The sequence below is a fragment of the Pistacia vera genome, unplaced genomic scaffold, assembly GCF_008641045.1.
Source record: "Pistacia vera cultivar Batoury unplaced genomic scaffold, PisVer_v2 Contig628, whole genome shotgun sequence".
Taxonomy (NCBI): domain Eukaryota; kingdom Viridiplantae; phylum Streptophyta; class Magnoliopsida; order Sapindales; family Anacardiaceae; genus Pistacia; species Pistacia vera.
In genome coordinates this window covers 671,803-679,094 of record NW_022196477.1, presented here as the reverse complement: position 1 = coordinate 679,094, position 7,292 = coordinate 671,803, and the positions used below count along the sequence as shown (strand labels likewise).

Here is a 7,292-nt window from a genome sequence, read left to right as displayed (position 1 = left end):
GAAACAACCAATGGATGAGAAAAAAGGGCACTAGGAAGTTGCCCGCTCTGAGAGAACACACGATCAAGCCTAGTGTACATGTTTGAATCCATGCCAACGGCGTACATTGCATTAATTAGACAACCAAAACCAACATGCTGGTTTGAACCCATGTCAGGAAACCTCGAATAATACTTATTATCCAAGCAATTATAGTTCTTCGTCGCATGCCAATGTGCTCAGCAAGAATTACCAAAAGGCTTAAGTAATAGATCTACGCACTTATCTAAATTCATGTAGAACTAACCTTATGACCCATTTTACTACACAATGGTCCAACCTAAGTCCAACGAGAAATCCCTAAGTGAATGATCAGTTGGATAAGTGTAGAGAATACTTGACAACCTAAGAGCTTGTTAAGATGACCAAGTTGCGAGAGTTGTCAATTCCCTATTCTCGGAAGGTGCACTAGGCATCCCTATCACCAGGCTTCAAATCGCTGGAATCAAGTTCGACAGTACTTCAATGACCTGATGGAATTACATCAAGTCTTTGACTTTGCAAAGTGTTGCTACTTCGTAGTCACCTCGATCGAAGATGTGATAAGGTGTTACAAAAGGCTTCCAATGGGCTCAATATACTTCTAACAGTAGTTTGCTGCACTCTACCTCTAGCAATTCCAAGTGAGGAGGCGGTTTGCTATGCCTTTGAGTTACCTAAGTAACATCCAGCAAGAGAAAGGCGAGACACTAACCTCATATTTAACAAGGTTTTAAATCAGTTTAGCAACAAAGATATAAAGTAAGAACTAGTAGCACCAAATTCTCCCAAGTCTTTGGTACCTCATTAGATAAAGCATGCTCTGTGTAAAGTGAAGGCTCATCTAGACACATCAGTTCATTATCGAAAAGGTCGCTTAAGTCCATCTGCAAACCTTATGATGATATGAGCCAGTCATTAAGAAAAAGCTTTGTAACAAAAACTCGAATATACCTAATCGGACCCAAGTTCGCAAGCTAGTTTAGTCCAGTAGCAACTTGCACATTGATTACTTGTCTAGAAGAGCTCATGGTTTTCGAAGCTCAACACGGCCTCCAAAAACTAAGGGTAAATGTTGTGCAGTAATGTGCAATCAGCTCGAAATGAGTGACAACCCAAAGCAAGTTGTAGCTTAGGGTAAATTGTGAAGCAACAATCAGATTGGAGCGAGCTGTTGGGTCACAAAAAAGTTGTGTAGCAAGAACCCAACTCTCATCACTTAGTGTTTCATCCACTTTCTTGGGCTCCATTTGAAACAAGAATGCTATAAATTGGCACGTGTTCCTCATTGAATATCTAGTCCTTAATCCTTGAGTGGGATCACCAGTGATTTGAGCATCTGTCACTTCTCTTACTCTTGGAAATGAAATCTCTCTTGTTGGTTTTTGGGTTCCATAAATTTGTCATTTTCATCATTGACCTCTTATTGATGTTCTTCTTCTTTATTGATGGATGATGGTGAAGCTTCATCTTTCATCTCAAGTTCTTTCATCAACACATCTTCATTGTTAATGTTTCTTGCATCCTTAGAAGAAGATTCATCAATTAACACATGTATAGATTCTTCAACTAAGAGGATTCTTTTGTTGAAGACTCCATACGCTTTTAAATGTGAAGAATGACCAAGGAAAATTGCTTCATCCAATTTGACATCGATTTTTCCAAGGTTGTCCTCACCATTGTTAAGCATAAAACACTTACAACCAAAGTAATGAAAATATGCAATGTTTGGCTTTCTCACTTTGAATAACTCACATGGTGTTTTCTTGAGGATTGGTATCATAGCCTTATTGATGATATGACCTGAGGTGTTGACTGCTTCGACCCCAAAATATCTAGGTAATCATGTTCACATAACATGGTCCTAGCCATTTCTACCAACACTCTATTTCTCCTCTCAACAACTCCATTTTGTTGAGGAGACCTAGGTGCAGAAAAATTATGCTCAATTCCATTATCATTAATTGCAATATGATTCAAAATCAATGTTTTCAAATTCTTTTCCATAATCACTCTTAATGCATGCAATTGCACCATCTACTTGGTTTTGCAATTTCCTAATCAAGTACAAGAATGATTTGAAAGCATCATTTTTTCTGTACAAGACACAATACCCATGTAAAATGTGAGAAATCATCAACAATCACAAACAATAACGCTTGCCTCCTATACTAGTTGTCCTAGTGGGACCACACAAATCCATATGCAACAATTGTAAAAGTATAGAAGCTAAAACAACATCTTTGGGTTTGAAACACACTCGAGTTTGCTTGCCTTTTGCACATGCATCACAAATATGATCTCTTTTGAATACAAGCTTAGGCAAACCATTCATTAAGTCCTTTTTAGAAAGCTTTGCAATGACATCCATGCTAGCATGATGATAATCCTATTTTTCCCTATGATTTTTTATTGAATTTTGATAGGATTTATGATACTTTTCATACAATTTGGGCCATAATTGCTACCTAATTCTATTAATTTTTCTTTGCAAGCCTAAATGATAGTTTTGAGCATAAATTACATAACTTGATCTTGGAAACTTGGAATGATCTGAATTTAGAAGCTTTGGAAAGCTAAGAAGTAGAGATACAACTTTCATCTTTTAGTTTTTTCCTAATTCTGACTAGAAGAGGGTGAAAACTTGGCTTGAAGTCGTGAACAGTACGTTAGGAAATGAAGAAAAAGGTCTTTGAACGTGCTTCAATATTTTGGCCATAACTTGAGCTGTAGACCTTGGATTGGGATGCTTATTGAACTATTAGAAACATAAGTGAAATTTATACAATTCATATTTTTACCACTCTTCCAGATTCAGATTCTATCATGTTCAAATTTATCCTGAAATATTATCAACACGACAAAGATGGAATTCACTATGGCGAAACCTACATCAGATGTGAAATATAACACAACGCGTTTTGGCTTGCTAAGGCTTTATCCTTAAGTGAGAGAGGTATAAATTAGCACGAAAAGGAAGGGAAAAGGGTCTTGGTTCGTCATTTGGGAGGTATGTTACCAAATAATATACTGATTCCTAACACGGCATTCACCAAAATTCAAAAGGCATAGAGGACTAATATAAACAGAAAGTCTTGCTTCCCAAAAAGATCATATGCTAAATACACACTACATATATCATTAATCAAGGAATACCATTTAATTGTAAAACAGAAAGCAGTAAAAATTAGACACAGGTTTACAATATATGTAGTTTTGGAAAGATTAATGCTAAACAAAGAACTCACCAGAGGTCGATCATTGTCATCAACAGGAACCTTCTCCATCACTACCAATGTAGTCAAACCACCAACAACTCCTCCAAAAAATGTATGTTTGAAGTTTAAATTATTTGCAGATTTATACAAAATGAAAAACTGGGAACCATTTGTGTGTTGACCACTGTTTGCCATACTAACAACACCCCTTCTAGAGTGAAGCAACTTGGAGTTCACTTCATCTATGAAGGGCTTTCCCCATATAAATTCACCTCCTTTTCCAGTACCAATGGATCACCACCTTGAATCATAAAATAGAGGTACATAGCTCTGTATTTCATCTCTCATATCCAGTTCCTTTTAACCAAGTTAGACGGTAGGTAAGAGGCTTAATCCCCGAGACTCAACTCCTCAAGTCTCAAGGATTACAAAGCTCTTTTTTGTAGAAAAATAAATACAAAGAATACATCAAAACATGGTAAAACATACAATTAAACATCAAAGTTCTAAACAACACTAGCACCAACAACTAATGAATGAAACACAATTCCAAATCAAGACCACATCACAATTTTACATCATAATTCAGCACAAGGAAACAATACTACTTTCCGAATCAAACCCACATGAATTATTTTGCAAATGAAACAAAGCCAAAATGTAATTTGCCCTAAAATCCATTCAATATTAGTAGCCATCATGTTAATCAAGCATTTAATTAAACATGAAAACTCATAAAAACACCATCACCATAAACAAACTAAAAAGATAAATGATAAAATAAGCTTTATGATTAGCAATTAATGAATAAACATAATTGTTATATGAATTTTGCTGAATCAAAATTAAATTTCAAAGCAAACCCACATCAGAATTTTCCATCAAAATTAAGCACAAACAATCGATACCAATTTACAAAGTAAACCCACACCAGAATATGCAGAATTCCGATCATAATTCTAAAAAATTAAAATAAACCCACATCAAAGTTCGCCTAAAAAACCACAAAAAAAATCATCAAAACAAAATGCCAAACAATTGACCCAGACCCATCTAAGAATCAACCAAAATAAAGAAATGAAACAAGTCAAAATTACGAAAAGCTAACCAATCTGGCATTGATGTTTTTGTTTCCAATGGTGGCCACGAGGACGAGATCAAAATTAGAGCAAAAGGAATAAAGAAAGAAGATGGGGAAAATTGAGAGGGTTCATGCAGAAAAAAAGAAAGGTTAAAGGGGAAATGGGAAGGTTCCTCAACAAAAACCCTTTTTCTCTTCCTCGCTCTGTAAGGGTGTAAGGGTCTGTTTGGGAGTTTTTTTTTTTTTAAAGGGTTTTTAATTAGACTGGTTATGAGGTATTCTAGATCCATTACTTTATCACATTTTTTATATACTGGTTTTGACTGTCTAAAAAACCCTCTAAAACCAATGTAGTGTATTTTTAAGGGGTTTATAAAACACCTCAAATTAGGGTATTTTGATTAGTTTTAAAATTTTATTTCACAAATACCCTATCTACTACAAAATTATCCCAATTATATCAAAAAAAAAAATAAACCATATTATGCACGTCTCCAAACATATTAAATATAAAATAATTTTAAGCAATCATAAAAAAAAAAAATTAAAATCTCATTTCTAGATGCTTTCTTGAAGAAATAGAGCTACAATTTTTCAATCATTCCAGATGTTGCAAAGAATGACGAAGAAGAATAAGGAGACTTTATCACATTTGAAGTTATAAAATTCTAATAAGTAGAAAACAAATAAAGAACCTATACCTTGTAATTAAAAAACAAAACTCCTAAGTACTGGTTGAAGTTGGTATAAAATTTATGGGCATATATGTAAATTTATCATTTTAAAAAAGTGTCAAAACCGCTTGAAAATAAACTCCCAAGCACATGTTGGGTGTTTTAAAAATCACAACTAAAAACCCCTCAAAACCACTACGATGGTTTACCCTCATAACTGCTACCATAAAACTCCCAAACAGACCCTAAGAAATATAAAGGTACATGAAAGCGATTGCGTTTATTTTATTTTATTTATTTTATGTTTTAAGTTTTTAATTAAAAATGAAAATGTTTATTTACAGTAATAATTACTATTAATTTTTTATTTTTAAATTTTGATTCACTTAAAAAAAACTATTTAAAGGTTATTTTGATTTTTTTTTTTTTAAATAATTGGTGACAAATAAAATTAAGGATGTTCTAGGATGTCATTAATAATTTTTTTGAAAAATATTTATAATTTGGGAAATTGTTGAAAAATAAATTATTCTAGTAAATCTTTTCCTTGCAATAAGATAATTTATACATGCTTAGATAAGAAAATAATTTTAAATTTTTGAAATAAAAATTAAATTCTTCACAATTCATATACTTAATGACATAATTATTGAACGTGTCTAATGTGATGAATGTCATTAAACACAATGTATGAATGTCATACTTAATGACACATCGACTTTAACTGCCAACGTTTAGAAATACTTGTAATTGACCCAAATAGCATTACTAAAAAGATAATCATTTGAAGATGAATACTTCTAAATACACTCCTTGAATCAAAATCATCTTTAATTTGATTTTTCTTACTTAATTCTTGTTCTTAGTAATTATTCTTGTGTTAAATAATTTCCGAAGTAACACCCCCTCCCCGTTTTTGATGTTTTTTATTAGGCCCATAAAGGCCATACTTGACTTTAATTGCCAACGTTTAGAAAGACTTGTAATGGGCCCAAATAGCATGTATAACTAAAATATAGTGACTAAAATGTTTTATGACAAAATATGTTTGTCACAATAAACAATTTACCTAGGTGCCAAAATTTGGCGCCAAAAATTTGTGACGAAATATTATGATAAAATTGTTTTTCTTCAATATATTTCTTATGGATTTCTTTATTGTGATAAAATATTATGACAATATCTTTTTTAGTCACTATATATTCCCTTTGTCATACTTAATGTGATGTTTTTTTATTTTGTCATAATACCTATATTACTTGTGACGAAATAGCTTTTGATAAAATTAATTTTGTCACAATATAATATATTTCTTGTAGTGTTAACTGTTTCTTGTAATGCATGTGGAGATCATGGCAGAAGTACATAGAACGTTAATGGATTATGCCATACCAAAGGTGTAAGAATGCAATTATGGTATTACAAGGCCACCTATTGTAGTGAACTTTGAGATTAAACCAACAATAATTCAGATTATCCAACAGTCGGTCCAATTTGGTGGAAATTCATATGAGGATCCGATTTTGCATATCGCTAGCTTTCTGGAGATATGTGACACATTCAAGGTTAATAGAATGACTGATGATGCAATTAGGCTAAGATTGTTCCCATTTTCATTGAGAGATAAAGTTCAAGGATGGCTCATGTCACACCCAGCTGGAACAATCACCACATGGGATAGATTAGCTCAAAAGTTTCTTGCAAAATACTTCCCACCAGAGAAAACGGCAAAAATGAGAAACGACATTATCTCTTTCATGCAAGGCAATGATGAATCACTATATGAAGTGTGGGAGAGGTATACAGAGTTGTTAAGGAAATGTCCACATCATGGTCTACTGTTTTGGATACAAGTCCAAACATTTAGATGTGGCAACAGGCGGAGCCTTAAATAACAAGACCCTAGAAGATGCTTATGAATTGCTTGATGTGATGGCCAACAATAACTACCAAGGACCTAATGAGAGAGAGCAATACCGAGGAAAACAATGGGTCTACATGAAGTCGATGTGTTCGCCACATTATCTACACAAATTACATCACTTCAAAGCCAATTGGGAGGTCTGAATGTAAATTCTATTCACTCACATTTTATAACTTGTGAATTTTGTGCAGGAAACCATGGGTGTGTGGAATGCCAAGATGGAAACCAGTTATTCTTCTCAACAACCGAGCAAGTGAATTACATGGTTAGTTCACAAAGGCTGCAAAATGACCGCTTCTCCAATACCTACAATCGTGGTTGGAGGAATCACCCAAATTTGTCCTGGAGCAATCAAAGCAATCAATTAAATCAAAGGA

General features: G+C 33.5%; 1 non-coding gene across 1 annotated transcript; it reads right to left on the bottom strand.

Annotated features, from left to right (window-relative positions):
- Window positions 1-6,721: 6,721 nt before the first annotated feature.
- LOC116111179 lies at window positions 6,722-6,828 on the bottom strand. The gene has a single exon (XR_004125024.1). It is a non-coding gene; the product is annotated as a small nucleolar RNA R71 (small nucleolar RNA).
- Between the last annotated feature and the right edge of the window lie 464 nt (window positions 6,829-7,292).